Source organism: Typopeltis vanoorti, chromosome 6 (assembly GCF_054136105.1).
Source record: "Typopeltis vanoorti isolate ZY-2024b chromosome 6, IOZ_Tvanoo_1.0, whole genome shotgun sequence".
Classification (NCBI taxonomy): domain Eukaryota; kingdom Metazoa; phylum Arthropoda; class Arachnida; order Uropygi; family Thelyphonidae; genus Typopeltis; species Typopeltis vanoorti.
In genome coordinates this window covers 59,763,333-59,789,794 of record NC_143554.1, presented here as the reverse complement: position 1 = coordinate 59,789,794, position 26,462 = coordinate 59,763,333, and the positions used below count along the sequence as shown (strand labels likewise).

The 26,462-nt window shown below is 34.9% G+C and overlaps 1 protein-coding gene across 2 annotated transcripts in view; it reads left to right on the top strand.

The window, feature by feature from the left end:
- LOC150105480 (histone deacetylase 5-like) overlaps window positions 1-26,462 on the top strand; it is a 430,130-nt gene that overhangs the window by 79,411 nt on the left and 324,257 nt on the right. The window lies entirely within an intron of this gene.

Genomic DNA, 26,462 nt, shown 5'->3' with positions numbered 1-26,462 from the left:
TATATTCTGAATGTTTTGCAGTTGTTTTGCAGGACTGTCTGTGTAGGAAGTTGAACATCAGCCCAAGATAGGACTGTATGGGGGTCCATGATAATCAACATCTTGAATGGAGATGGAATTTGATAAATATGTAGTTTATGATGACATTACCCTTGATGATGCAAGAATTATTTCGGCAGTATGTATTAAGATTTTAGAAAAAAATTCGAAATGCAAAACTAATGTTAACTATTGAAACACTAGCTTGCAGAGTACAAAATGGCTGATTAAGGGCTAAGGAGTACATAAAAATATTGAGTGGTCAAACTTCCTGATGGAATAACATAACGAGCGATGCCTTTCAAGGATTGCTTCACGATCATTACTTCATCTTGTTTTTCAAGAATGACATTGAATTGATGTCATTCTTGAAAAATTGATGTCATAAGTTTAGAGATGATATTAAAATCGATAGGGTAAGAGATTATTATCCCGAAAATGAGCTTGGCTAGTTTTAAATTATGATCTCCAAGATTCTAAAATTTAGTCTTTATCTATATAATGTAAGGCACTATATACAGTGAGCTCGCATGTGAATGACTTTAGTTGGGTGTTTAGGACACGTCAAACTGAAGTCATTCTGACAGTTGCGAACTGCCAGTAGATTTTTTTTCTACATTCATAATAATAATTTAATTAGGTTACATTTTATTTTTTGTTTAGAAATAGTCCTTTATCCGCACTCACTTCACGTAGCTTTTATATTTTCTTTATTTTTACGCCAAAAAATTAAGATACTCAGTTGTTTCTCAGTATTTTCTCCTCATGGATTTCATTAAAATGACAACACAGTAACTACTCTATGCTACTTTTGCACTTGTTACTCTTTTTATAAAAATTTGTGTTGCGTCCGTTCCATCTTCATTTCTGTTTAAAGATGGAAAAAATGTAGATTAATATCATAACTTTTCCGTGCAACTGAGTTTGAGGTATTCCTGCAAAAACATAGTTCACAAGGATGCATAATACAGATAACCCTCGTATAATGCGGATGTTAGGTTCCACAAAAATGCCACCTTATATAAATCGCGTTATGCGAGACTCAGATCACACAGAAAAAGTAGGGTTAGGTTCCGAAATAGTTTTTTTTTTAAAGATTATATAAACGATGACATAACCAACAAAAAAAATATTTTTATTTAATTCAGGTAATTCATGTAAGTTAAAAAAACATATAAACTATGAAACAAATACATAGTATAAAATTATAAAAAAATATAAATTGTACGTAAACTTCATTGCACATAATACATAAATATTTTAGGCAAAATAGAATAAAGTGTATATTTTAATCGTCATCACTCTCTTCAAAACTAACATTTTGTAGATGTTTTTTATTTGCAAGTGGCCGGACGTCGTCATCACTTGAAGTCTCTTGGACATCATTAGTATAATTCTCATTGCATACTTCAGCTCAGTAATAAGACCTTGCTTACAACTATGCTGCAATTTTTTATTAAGTTCATAATACGGAGCTAAACAAATATCCAATGGTCTCATGAATTTTCCGGAGACCTCCATTGAGAGATCATTATCCATAAAATAACTTCCTAACTTTCTTGCCAAGTCCAATCCTTCTGCTAATTTCTTTAGACTGAATTCTTTAACGGATTCATCACAATCAGAATCTTCGGTAGAACTTTCCCCGCCATTTGGTTCGCCGTCATCTATTAATTGTACCTGTTCCTCCTCATTTAAATCTATTTCCCCATCAATTAATTCACTATTGAAGAGATTGGAGCACTTATGAAGAAGTTCGCGAAGGTTGAATCTCATGTGCTGATCGAAACAGAATGTATCTTCAGTGTTGTTCAATTGTTACCTTGGCAGTTTGCAGTGGGTCGGTTTATCCCTATTAACAAGCGCGTATATCGCAAAAGTGCTCTAAGTGGCCATTATTATAAAAATATTTTTTTACATGAAAAAAGCATTACATATTGTATGTAACTCACCAAAAAATAAAGTGCTCAGCTTGAGATTAAGACACTTATGATTTTTAATGCGCTTTCCTGGCAGAAAACGAAGACAGTTTTCAACAATAAATACTTTATACGGTAAACAATTGACGTACATGCGTGCTAAAGGGTATTGCCCCTAATATAAATTCGCTACTTATAACTACATGCGTGATATTGGTAGACGCAAATTTAACGAAGATAAAAAATTTGATTTTTAAGTCGCGGATTGAAAAATATATGAAAAGATAAAGGGTAACTGCAGTTTATAAACCGTCTTATATCGAAACTGAGTTGTATAAGTACCGCGTTCAACAAGGTTTACTACAATTTGTAGACCGCGTTATTTCGAAACCGCGTTGTACAAGTACCGCGTTATACGAGGGTTACCTGTAATTGCACGGTACAGCTCTTACTACATTTTAGATTTGATCGTCATTTGTATTTAATTGGAATCACGTTTGTTCACATGAAGTCACGAGAAACTTAAACTAGAGCCACGTGGTTTGCTGCTTAAAATTTGGTATTTGTACTGCTGACACGACCATCCCAGCAGGATAGCTATTTCACGCACAGACATCTCTATTTAAATACTCCACTCGTGCAGATCGTCCCTTTAAGTACACTTAATCACATCCCTAGGGGGGGGGGATGTGTTTTAAAGCTTTTGTTTAATGTATAGATTGTGATTAAGCACCTGTGTCGCATTAAAGTTTAATCTTTCACTTATATAATTTGTAACTAAAAATTAATTATTCAGTAGAGAGGAAATGAGAGGTGTAATTCTGTATGTAATTAATCATAGGTTACTTAAATATTACTTGAAGCAGGTTTAATAAAACATTTCATAGCAGGCAATTATAGGCCGACTTTATTAGATTTAATGGGAAAATTATAGATTTAATGCTAATTTTTAAATCTAAGTATCCGTTTTAAATTAGTTCTCACTTTGAAAGTCAAAATCAAAAATATGAGATCGACTAACTCACTAATTTAAAAAAGTTCGTATTCATATAAAGATTGCTCGCGAAGGAAATCAAACTCAGATCTTCTCTAATCGAAGGACAGGTGTCCTGTCGATCTTCCAATTGCTCAACGGGACGCTTATATATTTAAAACTATACACCATCATTAGATCATGTTTTAAGGTTCTTCGGAGTAAAAAATATATAGCATTATGATATATTCTGCGTTATAAGATTTCTGGATTATATTTCAACATTTGTATTTATTTTTCTCCAGTTACCTCCTATTCCATTCTATCCTCTTCGAAAATATTTGCAGACGTTGTGTAATCAGAAAGTATAGTTTGTGACCGGCCAGGAATTTCTGCATACACAAAGCAGAGTGGCATTTGGAGGGGGAGGGGGGTATTATTACAGCGAATAAACCAATCGCGTGCTCCAATTCTCGGATTTCTTTAGCCGCACATCTGCACAATATCTGAATAAAAAGTTGATTTACCGTTCGTTTAGTTCATTAATAATGAATCCTCATTGATAGACCTCATCAACATTCAGCATTATCAGCAAATGTCACTCCACTTTTGAATTTAGAATCAAATTGATTGATTCGTTTTCTGAGCTGAAGACGAATCTTTCCTCTCTGGAAACAAGGAAGGTTTCATTCGAAATTTTTTCTCAATTCTAAGAGGAATTTTATGTGTACGTGCTATTCATTGAAATTGATAATTTTTGCTGGACAGCAGAAAATCACAATGATTATTGTGAATTAATTTTACAGATTTTACTCTTAGTAGAGAGTTTTATATTAACCACAGTAATGTCATCAGGATATCGATCAAGCTGATATAACAATATGCAACATATTGTATGATTTTATCTCGATATATTAATAGGATGTATAAGACTTATTATAACTTGCTTTTGTATTCATAAACAAACCAAGTACAAGTGAATTCAATAAAATGGAATTCCATATACTGTAATGAACTGCTGGTTCACTCTCGCATAAATAGATGTTTGTAAAAGCGTGCTCTGGACGAGCTCGTATAGGTCCTTTAAGGGTTTGTTTTTTTCTTGAACAAACTTCATATGGGTATGTTTTGTACTTCAGGTGCCTTGAGGTTTTCTGTTTTGATGGGTACCGTTGTTCATTTTCATTGAGCTTATAAATAGACTGCTGAAACTGAAAGTTTTCTAGTATCAAAACTGCTATCTTCACTAATAGGATCTAATTTTTAAAGAAAATGAGTCCTCTTATTCTTGGTTAAAAAAAAAAAAAAAAAAAAAAAAAAAACCTGATCTTATTATCCATAACGAGGTGGAAACTAAAACCAACCTTTTCTTGAATATACATTTTTTTTTTTAAAATTAAAATGAATGTTTCTCTTCGCCACATTTCATAATCGTCGCTGTTGACGTGGGAATCATAGAAAGGAAAATCCAAGTTCCATTTAAGAGAGCAAATGTTGCTCATAGTGTTACCGAAACCATTAACCAGTTGTCGATTTTGTCAGCCAAGTAGATAGTGAGGTTTGCTCTCTAACTAAGAAGGTGTAAATTCAAATCCCTCAATGGCATGGTTGTCTGCGTAAATCCTTAGAATGGACGATCACTACCACGATTATTGAAAGTCTGAAGTGACTTGAAAAGCTACCAGGTATGATCTCTTGACCAGGATCAGGGTTAACGGATTAGGTAGCCTTAGCTCACCTCCGATAAGAAAATTTCGCTAGATTTACATCATATCGTGGGAGGATTCACATAAGAAAGCTGCAGTTACGAGTATATGTGAATTGCCTTGTTCATCTATTCATAACGTCATTAAGTCTGATATCCGCCAGTTGTATGTATTCTGTGGACGACTTGTCTGTTGCGCAGATGAGAAACGGGAGTTTACCGGAGGAAAAATCCTGTTAGATCTATACAAGACTAGCTAACTCATCTTTCTTCAGTTTAATAGTCCTTATAAAGGGTTCTTCACGTTCTATAAAAGATTAGAACCCAGATCTTTCCATACCAAGGGTACTGTCGATTAACCTATTAAGACCGTGCACCATTTTATTAGGAAAGTTATTCCAGAATGCTTTCATGTAGGTAGTTCATGTTAGCAGCGTGTACAATAATGCCTAAATGGAAAGTTATCACAGCGTGCCTGAGGATACTAAACCATATCCATAACATTATTTGTTTTTGGAGTATGCACATGACTTTTCCCACGTACTTATCTCAAACAACGCTTTTCATATTTGGCCGGATAATAAACATAATCGATTAATCCACCACTGATTAGCAATTCCGGTGTTGTGTTATTCATATATTTAAATTTTATCAAATGCTAAAAGATTTCTTGCGGGTAATATGGACAGTATTTGTCTTAAATACTGTCCATCAGTGATAACCACTTGGCTCGGCAAGAAAGTCACGTAGTTGTTTACAATACTGGCAGTGGAAAGTGGTTCAGATTTATTCAGTTTTGAATGAGGATGCTTTCATCAGTCAGCTTTTGTGACTGCATTACAATTCAAGCATCAGAGATTAAGATAGAAATGTGATAATAAATGAAATCCAAGAAACAGTTAGCCAATCCACAAAATTTGATGGAAAGATATAAGAATATTGGAAACGGTTGTGTGCCTCCGGTCATGTGATAGCTAATTATCTCAGCCAATAGATCAGAGCGTTCATTTGTAGAGTTTACGCAACACATACAAAAGCACGCACGCACGCACGTACACAGAGTCCCTATCTGTTTCCTATTGAACATCGTTTGAAAGAATGGACCAAAACATCTCTGTCTTTATTAGCATTTAGTGAAAACATATACCCAAAGGAGCGACATCGGTAATCATGATTTGTGACTCCGTTGTCATAATTTTTTTTTTTTTGTGACATAGTAATGTTGCATATTTCCTCCATAAATATATTGTTATCACTGCACTGTTATCATGCACTCTTCGTTCATGATTTTCTTTTAATGGATCGGGAGACGGCAATCTTTTTGGATTTATGAGCCATATTCGTATCTGTATTCATATCCATATCCATATTCTTAAAGGTGAGGGAATGACTAGTCCGGGGTTTTTTATTTAAAAAAAAATAGACAATAGTTATATTTGTAAGTTTGTTGTGCACAAGCACATCTACATTAATTGGATATTATTAAAGTTTTTCAATGTTCAAATCAGAAATAATTCCTGTGTTATAGTTTTGTTTAATCTCAGATGTAATAAATTTGATAAATACTTAATAAAAGGATGATATTCGATATTAACCATATAGAAAACTCTAATAGGATGAGTCAATTCAGCTTTAAATCAATGAATACCTCCAATGAACTATTTAATCGTATTATGAACTGTCCTTAATTTTTTCACTGGCAGTGATTTTGCCTTCTTATTTTTTTAAGCATTAAAAGTAAATAAAGATTAAAATCAACTGCTTTTGTTAGGAATAATTAGTGAAAAAATATTACAGTCCGTTAAAAATAATAAAACCTGTTGACAAATGTTTTGGCAGATTTTATGGCTTTCTGATTTTATTCAGTCCATTTTGTGGGCTGAATAAAATGTACTCATGAACCTCGTATTGCTGAACGCACTGGTACAGATCACCTCCTTATATTCTATACTATTTAAATTACTTCGATTGCACACCTTAGTAGTAGCTCAGTGTTAAACCTAAATAATATTAATGTAGATTTCATATGTCTACATATACACTATTTAGGTGACAGATGATTTTCATCACCCAGTGCGAGACTACTATCTTTCTTATTGAATACTTGAAGTGGCTTGAAAAAGTTCCATGTTTCATCTCTAGACTACAGTTCGTAGATTACAGTTCCTTACCTCACCTACTGTTCTGAAATATGTTATGGGTTTCCAACTTGTAGTGGGTGAGATTGATATAAAAATATGTATTTTCAAAATGTTATATCCTAGCATAAAGTATATTAATGTATATCGAAAAGTTCTTTAGTAGTATTTTATGTGACATATTTCTTAGTTATGACCATTTCAGAATACACATACACATGGACCACGTTTATGGCTTCTCCATATGGAAGATGACCTCCTTATATTCTGTACTATTTACATTACTTCCAGTGCCCATCTTAGTAGCTTAGTGTTAAACCTAAATAGTATTGACATATATTTCATACGTCTACATATACACTACTTAGATGACAGTATAAATATCTTATATTTATACAAGGTATTTAGTACAGCGCCTCCGTAGCGCAATTGGAAGAACGACAGTAGATTGCGCTACGGAGGGGCTGTAGCGGATGAGCCGTTTTTAACCCCAGCTTGTCGAAATCACTGATCCTCATTATGAAAACTTTTTTATATATTGAAAAAAGTATAGCACATATCTTATCATGGGTAGGTATTAGACAATCATGCAACTGTGATCAAGACAAACCAAACATATTTGCGTTTTTAAAGCCACTCCATCATCATTATTGTCATTTTCTCGGACACCTCCATGGAATCAAAGATCTATATTGGGAGGCTCATGCTAAACTTTATTTAATCAGTACCTATCATACTTCTTTTTGAACTCATTTAGCGCCAACGCGCTCACGACTGACACCGAAACTTATGCTACTTATTCACCATTCTCCAATCAAATAATCTACTTCTAACGCCCTTGTGAACTACACTGTTGCACATTTTTTAGGAGTGACTCCTTGTTCTCTCCATTTTTTGTCAGTCCTATAAAACCCCTTTAGTAACACATGCCTCTTTCTCGTCTGTCATCCAGACTTTTCAGTGCGGAAACCATTACGCTATCCTCATAAGGAGTACTCCATAGGTCGATACTTATCTTGGTTACCTGCCTATAGATCCGCTTCTCTACTTCCTCATCCCAAAGAATAATATATCAGTCTTTTTTTTTTGGAATTAGTTTATTTATGCTATATTTTGGTCGATAAAAGCTATCGAGAATAAACGCAACACAATATCCTGTCATTTTTATTTTAAACCAAAGAATATTACGTTTTTACTTTTGTTGTAAATCAAGAATGTAGATATGAAAAATATCAGCCAACTGTTGATATCCGTTATTTATGAAATTTTCTGATAATTTATGTCCAGTTATCATTTCCATTTAATAAAAAAGTCATTTCAAATAAATTTTCATAGGACCGTAACATGTTCCTCGGTCAGTCTGTACTGAACAATGCCACTATGGTTGTCCGATTGGATAACAGCTCTCCTTTCCAGTAACAGGTAGTGGATTCGAATCCTCCTCCTGTGGCAATTTGTGAAAGCGCACAGGTGGCCTGATAGATTTTATTATTTATTCACCAAACTGTGGGACTGCGCTCCTTCTTACTGAAGGTCTGAACTGACTTGAAAAAGAATATAATCTCTAGAACAGTATTCCCGATTTATCTGCCCATTCACTAATGCGCTATAGATTTGAAACCTTTTATGGGCGTATGGTCATGAAAAAAAGGAGAATAAACATAATAAATGATAATCCTCCAGCTGATACCACGTGTGCTCGTTCCTGATGCTGAAGGCTACACACTCTCTTCACAGTTATGAGTTTGGTCGTAATATTCTTTTCTCTTTAATTGCCATATGTAAATCCTATTGCATATATCCTACTATAGATAATATGCGGAGAACATTTTTCGCAACTGGTAATAGACAGAGAAGTGCAGGACTACCTACACTTCCTGCTGGCTTGGCCGGCCAAGTGGATTGGGTATTAACCGCTCTTTAACTAACAGACTCTGGGTTCGAATTCCACCCTGGAGGATATTTATAAGTGTCAATATTACTTACTATATGAAGTAGCTCCATAAAGTTCTATTTTTGGTCTCTGTAACACGGTTTCCGGTAATCTGGAAACCTGGCTACCCCCCCCCCCCCCCACACACACACACAGGAATAATACCAGTGTACTAGGTTAACAACCTTTCGTGAGATTCACGTAAGAAACCCAGGCTCTTTTTGTTGTTGATTTAAACTACTTGATTTAAACTTAAAGCATAGCTTCAAGAATGACTGCAGGTATTAGTGAAGATGAATCAGTCTTCATCTGTCAGATCTCCGAAAGCAGAAAGAAAGAAAGAAAGAAAAACACTGATTGCGCAGTGATAGGTTCAGAAGGAAAGACGGAGAAGGAAAAATGAAGAAAGAAACAAAAACACAAGAACAGAATTATAGCGTTTTGAAACGATCCAAACAATAGTCATCCCGTTTCCTGGTGTTAATTATGGAAGATTTTCAGTTGCTATAAACTCAGAGAAAGAAACCTGGAGAAGAAAATTAAAAATAAGCAAAGAGTAATGGGATTATAAATATAATTTGAACGAAAAAGAAATTAAGAAAAAAAAAAGAGGGGGGGGGGACGGCTAGTGAAAGAGAGGAAGAAAACGAATATTTTTGCACTGTAGTTAAGTATTCTCGTTTACCGTTGAGACTGTCACGTGAGTTCCTGGTACCAATTGCGGAAGCTTTCACCTTCGGTTACCGTTAACCTCTCGAACACAGTCAGCATGCCACCATCCATATGCCATAAGAACATATCCGTCCTTTCGCGTGACATTTAGTCAGTGACAGGTGACAACACCAAAGAGTTATGGGAATAGCGAGACGTGTTGATCAGCTCGAGATAATGGAACGCCTTCTAGTGGAGGACCATTAGGGATGGTTATAGGAGAAGCCCTCTAATAGGGCTGTTACAAAGTATACAAGAGCGTCATACTGGTGACACAGTGAGTCGTTTGAGTTATATGCACTAGTGGTTCCAATCTGGTAAACACTTCCGTAACTGCTGAACAGACTATCTAAAAATTAAAAAAAAAATCTGGGTAGTACACAATTACCTGTACGTTGTGAATGACGAATATTCAGTTTTGTCATTCGTTAAAAGGAAGTATATGTCGTTTACTGTAGTGAATATATGAGTCTCACTGAGTGACTTAAGCGACCTCCGGTTTGTATGTATCGAAACTAAATTCTTTCTCTTCTGCTTGTGTACCCCTATCACCATATTTAGGATGTAATTCAATCGTCTGTGCTGCTGCTGTTCAGATAGTTAATGGATTCTGATCGGTCCCAGATACATCTCTGCAGGTTGCAACATAGGTTAGTTCTACCAGGAAGTTGGCCATTCATCAGAAGTGGGGGGGGGAGAGAACTGTGTATCCGTCAGAAGACACACCGCTAATTAGACACACACAACGGCCGCGTGAATCACGACAGCTAAACACGGCCGGCACTCAACCCACGTCATTCGGTTATTGTGGTATGTGCTCACACGCGCTTCTTGATAAGTGTGGGTAAGGAATAGCAACAAGTATCCTTTTTTTTAGGATGCACGGACCTTAAAATAGGCACACGCATTTCTCTATCCCTTTCTAAGATAAATCTAGCTGGCCATGCTGGAATAGTCTCATCTCATCTGTCTGACTTCGGACATTATTGGCGCCCGATATCTGATACTCCCTGACGTTCTTCCCCCCCCCTCCCGCCTTACTACATCACCCTTGCTCCTTGCACGTCATGATGGCATCTTCTGCTGTTTGCTCACGAACTTCCTTTATAACCCAGAAAATTTAGAGTAACGCGCCCAGTCATTTATAGCGTATTTAGAAACAATTAAGTTTTAATTGGGGTCGTTTCCTTTTGAAATAAATCAAGTCATTCATACATAAAATCGAAAACAATTACACGTCAGTTAAGATCCTAAAACAATTACTGCAGCTAATTATTTAATTTAAATTTACAATTAAATAAATTTCGATTATTAAATTATCACAAATAGTAATTTGTGATAATTTTATTAAATTATCGTTAATACGTAAGGAGCGATAAAATTATATATAGCTATTGCAGTAATGCTTATTCTTTACTTACCAATGAAAATACTAATTTCTCTCTCTTGAAATTAGTATTCTTATGTAATTCCACAATATTCTAAACAGCCTGCAGTATTGATTAACAGAAAGTTAAGAAGAAAGAAGAAACTTGTTAACATTGGATTTTATAAGAGCAGCAGATTCCCTTTCCCTCCTCTAAGAAATGCATGAGTTGTGGTTGTTCCAAAGGACAGCAGTAGTAGAGGGAATGAATGAAGGGATAAAAAATCAGTCTCTGCTGTGAAGAGGAGTTGAACAATTGCTGCACATATAAAGAGAATATAGTGAACTGGTGAGAGGCTCCTCATTAATCATCCTAATTATTCTCTTCTGCACTGAGTCAGATATTTTTTAAGCAGCGTTTAGGAGCATCATCCCAAATGTAGTATTCACTGGCTGGACGCATTTATAATTTGTATAGCTGGTAGTTGTTTAGACATAAATAATCTCTTGAACGAGATTAGAAAAGCTAATTTCTTGTACAGAGTGATACTTGCAATACGTTTATGCTCAGAAAGAGTGGAAGTTACAGTGATTTCAGTAAGTATGGGATACTCTATAGCCTTCTGAAATGCTATGCATTACTTTAAAAACGTATTTACAATTCTATATTAGTATTCACTTCTAAGAAAATTTTATTTCAAACACATTTATATGTTTTGTTGGTTTCTATACCAATGCCACAGAAATTAATGTTGCATACGGGTAACGGAACTGGCACGATTTCATCACGCCTTTTCTATTTTACGAAGAAAAACGCCAAGTTTCTTGGAGGAAAAGAACGTCTCTTCTCTTAAGACAGAGCAAGCATAGGTTTGGGTTGGGCAACGTTTAATGACGAGTAATTAACAGACATTCCATTTCAGCAATTCAAGCAATGCTTATAATTCCATAATGAAATACCATTATAGGTTTCAGTCACCCACTGGAAAAACCTTATATAGTCAATTTTTCCCCATCCGTTTCCGAGTAATAAGTTTCTTTTTTTCTCGTGGAAACTCGAGTTTTTATCCTCGCATCTCCGAAAAATGACCACAGAACTCATCTTGTTTCAGAGAATAATGCCACTTAGGTTTCGACCACGAGAAAGCGGCAATTGTTTTGGGGAATAAAAAGTAGTTAATAGGTTTTTTTTAAATTTAATTTAGAACTACTAGTATTATTTGGAAAGTGTAGAAGAATTATCAGAAATTACTGCTAATTTTAATTAGCAGTAATTTCCAATCGCCAATAATTTTTGTATTAAATTACCTGAAATGCTATTTTAAAAAAATTAAATAAACCGTTCGTTTATTTCCAATTATTTCCAAGTTAATTCCAATTCAGTTACACTTGAAAAAAAAACAAAAATTTCCTTTATTTTATTTATTTCTTTTTTTTTTTTAGGCTGAGGATTTATGTACGTGTATATGCATACTTCAGAACGAAGCTTATATATTATAATATGGAGTGTGAACATGCATAAAATTGACTGATACAAAACTGCTATCATATTTAAATCAATACATTGAGTACATAGAACACTGAATAATTTTCATATGGGATTTAGTATAGGGTTCTATAATTTATTACTTTTTTTATTAGTTTTAAAGATACTAAGCAGAAAGAGGTTAGCGAGTATCACCTCATTACCCATACCACATCGCCTTGCCTTGACATTTGTTACATTCATTCTATATGATTTCCTTTTTTTTCTCGCCTGACATTCAAACAGAGTGAAGGTCAAGGCTATCGCTAGATCATCTTGCTTCCTCTTTCTTTCTTTCTTTATTTGTAATAATGCTTGTCTGTCTATCCTTAATTCCCGAATACTGATTTCTAGGCTATCTTTAAATGTTACTAATAAAACTGGACGCTTAGCCAAGAATTACCAAATTCGTTTCATTTCTTAATATTTCTAGCTGTATTTCGAGATAAAAAACTTTCGTGTTATGCTTAGTATAGAATTAAATGTCCGTTCTAGCTGTATTCAGTAAATGCGAATTAGATGCTTTTTTCAGATACCAAGTAACAAAGCGGAAATTGCATTGCCAGAAATCACGTGACGATAGGTAATATCTCACCCTATGCTGTCGTTTCGGCTTTCATATAATAGCAAAAAAGAGCGATTTGAATACCTAGAAAGAGTTTGCGTTTTGCAGAAGAAAGCTAAAATACAAATCGTTGAAAATGGAATCAATCACGCTAGCTAATATTCAATAGGAAAGTAGAAATCTTGCATGACAGAAAATTGAATAGAAACAGTAACTGCAATTGCTGAAATGCCATTGAATCATCAAAATATATCTTGCATTTTTATAAACCTGGGGGGGGGCCATATTTTTACAAATATTTTGACATAATGCAAAACTTGAATCATGATTGGGTAAAACTTTTACAAGGGACAATAAGATCCCATTGAAATCGTTGAAATTAGAGATTGAATACTTTGTAGCTGTTTATTTCTTCAATAATCATTTTCAGATGGTTCCAGTTGTTTATTATAAAAATGAGTCATTGGGAGCATATTTTTTTATCATTGCTGTAAAGGTTAATTCATAATTTCCATCGATCATAGTTTGTGGTTGTCATTGAAAATAGTGCTGTGTTGTAACAACTGCGCCGCAAATTTTTTTCGACATAATTTTTTTCTTATAGTGCAGTTTCATATTTTTATACTTATTTAAATCAGTTTATAAAACACAATAATCATTAATTAATTACTTTTAGACTTCATATACATGAAAAATTGCTATACGTGCATGAAATGGCTCGAACAAATTATGACTGGAGGTATTTTGCACTATGCTTCCCCCCCCCCCCCCCCCCATTATCTCTATTTTATTTAATAGCGTTTGGTAAAAATGAGACGTTTTATTTATCACAAACTGTTTAGTGATTGTGTAAAGCCTAGGATTATCCAGAATTTAATTATCTAATAACGTTTACACAGAAATATATTTAAGAAACTAAATGCGTTTCAAGTGGCAGACTCTCATTACTTAATACGCGGATTAACATTTCATATTATTCCACTTATTGAAGTCATGCCATTTTTTATATTAACCGTAGCACTTTTGTTTTATTACTACAGGATACCAAATTAAGAGTCCTTCAACATGCTTCTGTATATATATTTCTGGCATAAAATATGCTGACTTGAAAAAAAAAAACTGCACGGTTTGCATGTTAAATAGTGGTATGTGTATATCACCAAAATTATTGTAAAAAGTATACATCTATATACTATTAAGATGCCTTATTCATGCATTTCTCCTCCTGACAATACGTACAAGCAAGATAAGGTCAACTATAAATAGTTATCTTCATGAAATTTTTTTCTGAAACATTTTATTCATTTTGTCATTTCCATTCAAAATCCTAATCCCCAAATGCATTATGCGTCGCTCTTGATCTCCGATCACCTTTTTTAAAGAGGTTCTAGAACTGTTTACATTATGTGGCAAAGACCATATAAGCATTTTTCAAGCGATTCATCCTCTCTCTCTCTCTCTCTTTGTGTGTGTGTGTGTGTGTGTGTGTGTGTGTGTGTGTGTGTGTGTGTGTGTGTGTGTGTGTGTGTGTGTGTGTGTGTGTGTGTGTGTGTGTGTGTGTGTGTGTGTGTGTCGAATGCATTAACACTGACGTGGTACAACTTGAGAGATGAGGAATTATGACAGCAAAGAGAAAATCATGCATCGAAAACTTTCCGAGAGTGGCGTAAACAATTTTAGGAAAAACTCAACTATGTGATTGTGGTTATTTTCAGCTACATTTACGGAGTTGTTTGATAGGTAAAATAGAGAGAGTTCATTTAGGTATTTATTTTTATTTAACTAAAAGTATTTAGTTCACTTTCTCTAGATCAAACCATACAAATACGAACATCGCTGTTATTTATTTATTTATACTTTTTATTATTATTATCGTAGTTAATTCTGTTGTTGAATTGCAATACTTGAACAGAATGATATGTATCGATGATATTATTTTTAACAAAACTCAAGGTTGAAAATCTAAAATGAACATGAAGAGTGCATTTAGTAGTTCCCGTTTGCAGTGAAGAAGGAGAATGAGATAGTGCATTCCGTAAATGTTAAATTATCACCTTGGGACCAGGTTTAGATTGTTTGAAACTATAAAATCACTTTATTTAACGATAGCTGACGATCTTGATATGCTTTATCCCTTTGCAGTGCAGACATATGTTATTTCTGCTATTCTGGGGATAAAATGCCCACATGTACGTGTAAGATACACCAGCGGTATCAGTGGTTGCTTCTATCACCGCTCTGGGCTTAGAGACATCTGCGCTTGCCTCCTCCCACACTTATCCCACGCACTTCCCGCCACGCAGCGGTGGTTGTCTGCCTCCTGCAGTAATGGAGCCTCCTCCTTCCCCTCTTTTCCCCCACACACTTCGAGCTGCTTGCCATTCAAGCTATATTTAGATTCAAGGTCGCGAGGAAATCGGTCTAGGGTAAAGAGCAGAATACGCAATTCCCGTCAGATGTCGCTTCTGTTATGTGGCTGTTGCTTTGATGTAATCACGATGACGCTTTCTGTTTGCCTGGGATGAAATTTCTGCAGTATGTGCACAGCTGAACAGCGAAACAAGAAAGGAATGGTGGCTTATGAACATAATTATCTGTAGTTATATAGATGGCAGGATGCAGCAGAATCATATTACGTGTCAATTGGGCTTTCTTCTTGCATTTCAACTAACTATTATATGATAGACTATTTTTATGGAGCATTTCTGTTTTTTTTCCTGTTAATGTGGCGTCATAAATCACAAGGGAGAAGGCGTGTGATAAATATGTTTGTTAGGATACATTAGGATACGTTCTTTCATATAGTCTAGCTGCATAATTAGAGAAATTGTTAAGAAATTTAATGTATTTGGAGTTTGACAGTAATAGTTTATTATCTCTCTCTCTCTCTCTCTCTTTCTCTGTAATATCAAAGATTATAAGATGTTTATATAAACTCATTGTTAATAAATCTTTTATTTAGGCACAAAAAAGCTTCATTTACCTATTAAGGTGACTTAACCGCCCTGTATTTTCCCCGCTCCCATCATCCAACGTAATTATTACAAAGAAAAATTACATTCATCCTGCCTCCTGTTTCTTCCAGTCGCGTGTGTTTTCGACTTGTTTGTTGGTTTTTAGGAATAAATTAGATTTTTGGAAAGAAAATCCATGTCAATTCCACGAATCTAATTACTCTCTGTTGTAAACGTCCTCCCTTACGAACAGAAAAGTCGTTCTGATTCTGCTGGGGAGGGAGGGACGCCATTAACTAACATAAAAGTCTTGCAAGCGTGTGTACGATGGATAATCATAATTCACGGAACTTATAATTTTAAATTAGTAAAATAAATTATTGTTAATCAGTTCAGTATTCATCAGAAAACTGCACACTCACGTCACATCGGATTTTTTCCTCCAAGATAATAATATTTTCTTTCATCGTACAAGTCGTCTTGTGCTACATAGAGAAACAAATAGACAGGTCTTATAAACATAAGAAATATCATTAAGATGATAAGGAAGTCTCCGCCGGCGACACTGCTTTGTTTTAAAGCGATATATTGACTACTTTTGTAGATGAAATTATCAATAAATGTCCATATTTATGTTTAGGATACTTCGGCAGTATCATACTACTTGTGTCACTTAAATAATTAACCAATTCCCTTTTATACGATCATATCAGGATTGCTTCTCTGTCATTATAATCTAGTCTTATAGAGAGTCCAAATGGCGCATTCATACCTTTGTGTCATATATTGGATTGAGATCAGTAATCACTTAATACTTATTTGGACATCCTATCAGGATAACTTAGCTGTTACCATTCGAAACGGAACAGTTAAGTTAGTATAAGAGCATTTGATAAAATATCGATGTGTGTGTGTGTGTGTTTAGACCTCTGTTACTAATTATCTGCATGTTGATTTGGTTTTACCAAAAATGGATTTCTTTGATATTGTCGTTATTAGAGTATCATTTTTCGCATCAGAGCATCATTTTTCATATGCTTGCTTCGATATTATTGCATTTTGTGTAGATATCGATTTTTTTTATATCCTTCGCACCCCATATATATAGCAGATTAGTGTTGTTCGTAGACTATAGGTTGAGAAAAGAGAAAGAATCTGTAAATCGTCGTAGTTCTCGAGAAATGTTAGTTGAGGAAGACTGTTTTAGAGAATGGGAAATAAATGGAACGAAATAGGAGGAGTCGGTTCTCTGAATTTAGTTAATTGTAATTTAATTTCATACCTATATTTTTGTAGGCATAAAGTTGGAGTAAAGGCGCATGCTAGTATAGTGAAACAACCCTCAGAAAAATATTTATAATATGCATAAGGCAGAAACAACCCATCTATGAAATAACAGCTGGGGGGAATAATCACTTAACCGAATTGTCCCTTCTGATAGTTTTATGGTCATATAATAATATGTTATAATTAACATTTACGACATATGGTTGAATTACCTTAATGCTAATGTAAAAATGCTGTTCTTTCATACGTTGTCGTTTACATATTTTTAGCTTTAAAAGAAGAAAGTGTAGAAATGCCTTTTATTGCAGAAACCACTTCTTTTGTGAATTTTGCAGCGAAATAACTTACTTTGCATTTAGTCCTGAAGAATGCAATTCTTTAGAAGTAATTTCTATATTAATGAAAAGTAGATTCATGGTGATATTGTCGATTGGTTTGAGAGTGATATTGATGTTGTGGACACAAAAGTCTAAACATCGATTAGGAGTTCTTCAAGTCATTTTCTTATGAATATAAAAATATCGTCCTTCGCCTTGAACTACTGTTGGTTCTAAGGTTTATCTGTTCGCGCTCTAAAAAGGCTGGATATATGCACATTATACACTCGGTGACTAAAATATTATTCTCGCGCTAAAACCAGTAACACACGGCTAACGACACGTGTCAGGCACCAGCAGCAAGCAGGCAGTAGATTCCTGGAAGAAATGGTAACTGCACTGAAGTTTGAAGTGTGATTATAGTCAACAGTCGTGATTGATTAGAATGAATTTGAAAGACGTTGTCCTGCTGGGATGTCCACTTTCAACAATGACTTGCGTGTGCCAAGAATGGAGCGATAAATATAAATTTTTTAAAAAAAAAGACGTATTCGAGATATCGGAAACAGCCGAATTATCAGAATTAACAGGATCAGAATGTCAAGCAGAGTGCTAGAATTGGACTAAATGATACTACTATCTGTTGTGAGGGTGTGTTATAGAAGACAACCATTGGCAGTATCAGGCACATTTAACAAAAACAAGCAGATACGGGCAAGGTGAGCAAAAAAAATCAGCATTTGGACCACCAGAGGACTTGAAAGAGGTATCATAAGGTGATCAAGATCCATATTCCTGTTAGCTTTTTTTCCCCTTTCCCTTCCACGGAGATATGGAATGATAAGGGTCTGCTACCATAAGACGGATCCAGGTAACAACACTGCAAGGCAGTAGTAGCGGATGGTCTGGAGGTCGTGGGAGGGAATACTTTTTTTTTTTTATGTGGCTCCCACCCACGAAAGGTTTATTTGTAAACCTGTAGGGCAGTCGTACCGTGGGTAAGCTAGGAATTTTTTCTATTTTATATATATATATATATATATGCAGGTTCGCATATATATACAATATATATATTGTATTTTTTAAAAAATTATTTTTACATAGCCCAGAAATCCTGCACTATAGACCATACTTGGAACTTATTCAAGCCACATTTCAGCTAATAAGAGGGACGGTGTTCTCACACCGGGTGATGAATTACATTCCCCACCTAAAACAGTCACAAACATCAATGCCGCGGATTCGAACCCGCAGCCTTTTGGTTGGAGAGTTAGCCAAGTGGTTAGACTAACCACTCGGCTAACTTGTTCCTTACTCTCATGCTCTACATCACTGAGTAAGTGTTGAATGGTGCTGTCCACGTGAACAATGCTATCGACTAATTACATCCATAAATGTTGATACTTTACCTTGCATGTAATGGGTACGTCCCAAACAGTATAAACTGTATCACAGGAAGTACATGTTTTCCAGAAGAAAATCCCAGCGATCACAGGGATTTTCTTCCATGAAACTTGGATTTCTTCATCCCACATAACAGGAAACACCAGAACAAACACGTGCAATTAACAGATATAATATACTAGCCTTATAACCATAATTGCTGCTTCGGATAATTCTAATCAACTAAAAATCATCATGCGTAAATTCGAGAAATATGTTTCTGTAACCATTGTAACTCTTTTATAACTCTTCGAATAAGAAAGAGATATGAATATGATGTTCCAAGAGGGGCGCACTTTTCCCATGCAGCCGTAGTTATCAGCTTCTGCAGTAGTGGAGCAGTTTTCTTTTCATTCTTCTCCCCTTCATCTTACATTTTAGAAGCTACTCTCTATTATAAAATCTCACGAAACGCCAAGAATTCATGACATCTTCCTGGCGTATGGGAAGTATTTTCGAAACATAGTGAAGAGATGGTTAATGTTTTTTCCTTAAATCACACTCAGTATTCATTCAGCATTAACACTCGCGTTGTTGTTGTTTTTACAAAAAAAAAAAAAAAGAAAAGAAAAGAAAAAGAAAACATGAACGAAGCATATGTTAGCATAAATCTATTTTTAAAAACTTAGATGACATTATTTTACTAAACGAACGCAGTTAAACACGTTCAAACACAGCACAACAATACTTGCAAATTCTAAGAACGAGTGCGAAACTAGTAACAGACCACAATATATGCTGAGTCAGGCTGTGCTACAGCTGCTAGCTGCCGAATAGTGAAATGATCTTATCCCCATCCATCCAAAATAGGATCCGCTCCGTTCTATAAAATTTTCTTCAAATGACTAAAACAAATCATTCTTTGAAGTTTGGAAGGTTTCTCCTCTGATATTCTTTCTATTCTATTTTATTCTATTTTACCTTCGAAGTAGTTCCTTTTAGATATGTATGCACAGTTTCTGTGACTTTAATTCACGGGGAAGCTTTCTTTTCTGAGATGGCATTCAGTTCTTAATTTCAGCTAATGTTTTACTTCATTGAATTGAGGCTTCAAATCTCTTAACCTTTCTCATTGGTAGTATGTTTTTTTCTCTCTCTCTTTCAGAATCTTGGCCTTTTCATCCTGTATAAACATTACCGATCAGTTAGCGAACATACATTATTTGCATATAATAAACTTAATTCGGTGCCTTAGTTGCTTTAGCATACTCTGTGGAACCAACTGATGATTCCCTGTGAATTTCGTTCACAGGGAATCACCAGTGAAGTAAACGGTGAATAGTGCGCTTACTACAGACATACACGAATAAAATGAGATGGGGTGGAAAAGCCAAATTCCATTTCGCCACTTTTTTGGATGTTTCTTTTTCTTTCAATAGTTAAGATACCCCTAGTTTTCCTCCATATTTATTCGCTTTGATAATAAGTGTTAATAGTCCAGTATTCTGTTGATATTTTGTCGTTTAAGGAACATGTCATTATTATTGTCGTATCCAGAAAAAAAGTTATGTTTAAGATATAACATGAATAACCGATAGGAATTGAAGATCGAAGTCAGCTCAAGGATTACTGGTAGTGAAGAGAAGCACTGCCTTGAGCGCCAAGCTGAAATCAATACAATGTACTTTCATTGCTGGCCGCATCATTTTCTCCTCATATCACTAACGCCATAACGGGAAGTTTAAAGTGCAGGGGTATTTCAATATTAGCAATTGCCTATTGATCTGTATGAACTCAATTACACGTACCTTCGAAGTGTTTCATTATGACAGTCATTAAATTCCTTGATTTTCTGTGACCGCACCTTATTCGCATCGTTTAACTTATCACACTAACAGTCTGAGAAACACAGTAATTGCTCTCTATTGTGCTGCATGAACACCTCTTAGTAAAATTACGGAACATGAAAAATAACAGTTATTTTAATCACACCTTGACCTAATAAAAGCTTAAAATAGATTTGGTTTTGATATAATCACTGTCTTTGATAATAATGTATGGATTATGTGACTTTCAATTAGCCTTAATTGCTTTCTCTCGATTAAAATATTTCTTCTATGATAAAGCACTAACAACAGTTGAAACCAATCTCATAATAATTAGCTCGAGGATAAACGAAAGCCTGATATAAAATATTGTATACTTGATGAATGGCTTGCAAGGATAGTATAGAACATCCAGCTCTTCGCTGTGATATCATTAATGCATGTTGTTGGCATACTCTTGATAATAATAATTTATGTTATTTATCTATATTTTTGTAATCTTAATTTTGCTTTTCATTTTTCTCTCTCGCTCGCTCTAGAAATGGTTTCACATTAATCATAATCTTGTTTCTAATATGTATCAGAATTGCCGGTCATAGAATAGAAACATGTTTTTGATTATTACATCAACTATTTGATCAACAGAATGATCGTTTAATCCATTTTCATGTTCCATATCAATGTCCTGTAATTAGCTCGCCATGTATTGAATCTTTATCTGATCACGAATCTGTGCCTTGCTGTTATTGATCAGAGAGATTATTTAATTTGATTTGTATTCCATTTCCTTAGTTTTTTTTCTTTCGCTGTGTTCACCTGAACTGCGTTATGCAGAAATATAACACGGTTGAGAACAATATCAATAAACAGTTTCAAATGGCCGCTCTTGACTAGTGCTATTCATACTTACTTCAATAAGATGAAAATTTCTTACTTTAAAAATAGTCGCAAATAGGTTTGAGACAGTTTGCCGGCCTGATTGGCAGAATAGTTAGTTTATCTACCGTCTAAACAACACGCTTCTGTTCGATTTGATCTTCTCCTTGGACATGGATGTTTGTGACGGGCTTTAGATGGGAGATGAATTTCATCTCCCGTTGTGAGACTACGCTCACCTTACTGAAGGTCTGAAATTACTTGACAAAATTTCTACGTTTAGTCTCTAGAGATTGATATCCTGATTCTAAAAAATTAAAATACAAAAATGTATAATTAATAAAATGAGATATACCAAGCTTTTATGTTAACATCCTTAGACCAGGACATGCCTTTCGACTGCATTCAAATGCAATCAAAACACACACGTCCTCTTGATGTAAGGGTGCTCCATAACATAAAAGCTCGGTTTATATCATTATATCAAAGATTACAAAAAAAGAAACATAAACTAGAAATTCAGAGACAATATAAAATTAATTTAAAAAAAAACAACTAGAAAAGATTCTTAGCCCACTCACAGCACGAATGCACTAAGATTTAAAAAAAAAAACTTTCCTCAATGTAAATCGCATAAAAAAAGTTTTGTTTAGGAACCATATTAAAATGTCCGAAAAAGCTTCACTTTCCTGTACTAAATTATACATGGGTACTGCCATTTACTCCTGTCTTAATTGAATCATTTTTTTATTTTATCAGACGTAGTTTCAAATCACTTATTTTCAGTTTAAGTAAGTAAATGACTATTTCAAGCATTTACAGACATTGCTGATATTAGCGATTTTTGCGAATTGCTATGCTCATATAGCGATTAATATAAATCAGCTATATTAGTTTAATATATCAAGAGAAAAACTTTATTTCGATAATTTTCAGTATCGATACTATTTTTTCCAATGTTCCGGATCAGATGAGTTAAACCTCAGCAAAGCAAAAAGTTAATCATTAGCTTATCGGATGTAACACTAATGAAATAATGATATTTAGATGGGAAAACAAACAAATAAAGCAGAAAATCTACTGTAACTCACTTAGAGCAGATTTATGTGAGAGCTGATTTTTATTTGAAGATATGACACGACTTCTTCACTTGTTTTAATTGAATTCCATGCATAGATTTTATTGCTCAAGACGACAAATCGTCTATATTGCCTTAGGCTAAGTGGGCGGGAGAAGCTGTTGCTTCTGAGCATTAATTCATTTGCATTCAATGTTATCTCTCAGTATATAGCAAAAAGTCGAAAGTTTCAAGAGTGATATCTTTGATGTCTTGAGTGGCGGTATTATGTAATGTCTCGACTGAGTTCGTTGGATTTGCTGTCCATCGCTTCTAATGAAACCTAAAAGTTTGTAATGCACAGACTTAATGCCTGGTGTTCGCTCTGCACATAAGTTTTATTAGTAATAAGAAGTTGTTTAGTCATGAGTCAAATGTTAGCTGGTAATGTAATTCTAGTTAGTGATTGTGGTAATAAGACATTTTTAAAATATTGAGATCGATAATGCTGTTAAAGAAGAAAAACATATATGACATTATTCCATTTAGTAATTATTTATTTACGGTAAATTATACAGTACCTACTACTCATTCACAACAGTATGATTGGTATACATACTTAACAGAATGATTGGTAGTTTTTCTCTGAAAGTACACAATATACCATCAATAAATAAGCATACTAAATGGAATAACGCTATTCACGCTATGTATTTGGCTAACCAATTGATCGATGTGTCATTACAGAGCAATGTTAAAGGGTGGAGCAATATTTTGAACTTGGAAAATTACAGTACTTTAAGAAATATATGTAAAATGGCAACATCGTCCCAGTTTACAGAAAAGGAGTATGCTAATGGAGATTGTATACGTTCATCCACCAATGCATGCACCACTGATTCTAATTGTCAAAATGCATTGCACAACGACTTAAGTTAAAAGTCGCTCACCCACTGATGTTTATAAATGACACAGTATAACATTTGAATGAAACTGCAGTCGTATCCCGTTATCTCTGCGAGCATCATATCAGTGTTCCGTTAATCGCCGTCATTATTGCTGTTCTTTGTTTGGGATATCAATCCTAAATATTTCCCACTAGAGCATTTCATCGATATTTCTCTTGAGCCATCTAGTAGAACTAGTTTTAGTAGCTTCATGAGCTATCATAGAACTAGTTTAGTAGCTGCAGCAATGATATAATAAACTTTTATTAAAATACACAGACGCTAGTAGAGGTATACTTTTTAGAGAATTCTGTTTGCAATTATCCAGTTGCGTCCCTCTCATCTTTGTTTTCTGTTTATGCCATTTCAGATCACTCCTCCAGTATCATTGATTTATAATTTTGACCGTATTTTACATGATCAAGTCAAAGTATTATGACCACCGTCCTAATAACTCGTAGCTCTCAGCTCCCCTGTTGCTGTCAGAACTGTCATTACGAGGCGTGGCACACAACGTTCAAAGATCTCTATAGCGCTTTTGAAGCTGCAAAGGTATACTGTACCACGTCGTTAGGATTACTTCCCGTAGATCTGCCAGTGTTCGGGTGATTGATTCAAATGTGGTATCTCTGGATTCACGTAATTCCGTAGATGTTCTGTGGGTTTCAAATTCGCGGAATTTGGCAGTGATTGTTAAACCTGGAATTTACTGTCGTGTTCGGCAAACTTGTAGAGCACATCTGTGCCACCTGGTTAGACAGTCCCCACGAAGGAGTGTATCTAATCAGCCACAGTGGATAGGTACTTTGTAGCATTCATAATATACGGTCTGCGTTATCAGGGCTCCAAAATATTCCAGACCCCCCCCAAGTACCATAACGCTACCGTCTGCTACTTGTTTCGGCTGGACCCTGACATCGGGATGCTTCTTATCTCCGGGTTTTCGCCTAATTCTTCGCCTACTGTTCCCTCGGCATAGCTGAACGGAATTTATATGAAAACGCAACTGTTTTTTTTTTCAGTCTTCATTGTCACTGATCTCTAAGATGCAAATTAAGAGACGTAGTCGATTATTCTTCGATAGTCTTGAGCACCTTGAGTAGACACCTAATTCGGAGGTCCATACGGAGGAGGATACTTTGAAATATGGTCTGGAAAACACCGTCGTTTGTTTCCTGGTTAAATTTTATGGTTAACTGTACCATGGTTTTTTTTTTCTTTTCAGCAACTATGAATGAACAGTACGTCATCATCATCATCCATCTCCAGTATCACAAATACCAACTTTCATCATGATATGAGTGCCGCCTAGCTGAGGTAGAATTTACGATGGTGAAATATTGCAAATGCTTACAATATTCTGCCTGGACTATGTATAACATATCGACTTTACGTAGATATAATATACTGAGTATATTCGTGTAATTATGCACGATGAGTCAGAAGTTATACATAACTCAAGTTATGCATTACTTTGAGATCAAGTAAAGGACGACATTTTGAATAAAAACTTCATATGAACATGGATCCAATAATGAACGGCTACTGTGGTTGTCGAGTTTTTCTTTTAACTGGACTTCACTACCGCCTTAAACTTAATACGTTTAAAGCGGGACCGACATATTGCTGGGACGTATTCATGACTGTAATTCATGTGTTTTCACGGGGCCGGTTTGCCTGTTTTGGGAGACGAAAAACACTAGTTTCCCAGTGAAAAAAAAAAAATCCTCCCTCCGTATAAGACTGGCTAACGCACCTTTCGCAGAAAGAGACTAGTAAAGATTCCTCACGCCACTAACGGGAATCGAACTCAGATCTTTCCGACCAAAAGGTTTCGTCTATACTGACTGAGCTACGAGGGCTCAATTCTTCCTCTATTTATGTCTTAAAGCATCAGTAATGCCCTAAAAATTGAGTAAAAAGCCAATGACATCGTAAAAGGGGTACTCCTAAAGAAAAATAGTCATACAAATTAATAAAAATATCTTAAACATCTTCGGAAAATTTCACCTCCATCTGTTAAAACAGATGGAGGTGAAACATGAATATATTAACTGTAGCACATGCATGCAAATAAAAACTGCTGCTCCCTGTGGAGAAATGCATATTTGATTATTGTGCGTTTCTCTACCTCGCTAAATTAATCGTATAAATTTTATATCATATAAACTTTATATATAAACTTTAAAATATCAGTAGTGCGCTAAAAATTGAGTAAAAATGTAAAAGGGGAAGAAACAAGGCATGGAGTATGATTAACAGAGGCATTCTATTGGCCTCGATCAGTTTTCTTTTGAAGTTTTTTTCCTCAGTAATAGGAAACATTTGTCATTAAACAATAAGTTTAATGTAAAAGTAAAAATAATCTTAAAATAAAAAGAGATTAAACAATAAGTTTAATCTCTGCCATGTATATAGCCGAGGGTCTTTTGATATACTTGTTTATCAATAGCTGGAATAATCTATGTTTGAAGAAACAGAGCTCAGTGAAAGTGGGAAAGAAAAAAGTTCCATGTTTGGTTTCTAGAAGTAAGCAAAGGGCAAGCGGGGCTTCTAAAAGTTTGGTTTCTAGAAGCAAGCAGGGGAGTTTCGCTCTCTCTTGCCCTGGACTAAATGTGTTATAGGTTGCTAGCTTTTCGTAGGTGGGATTGAAACCTTTAAACATTTTTTTGAACTTGTATGCAATCCTCGCCCGCATTTTTTGATTTTTACATATAATTTCGATTTTTCATTTCTTTGCTCAGTAGTTAATGCACAATAAATATACATGCTGATAATATTTTAACTGATGTTTTGTACTATCAAATGTGATTAGGAAAGAATTTTATTTTGTTTTGCTGGGAATACGTAGTGAGATATATGCATTCGAGTCTTTGGCTATTTTTTACTCAACTCTATCGTTCTTGAAGCATAGTATGATAAAATCCTGTCATGAAAGAGA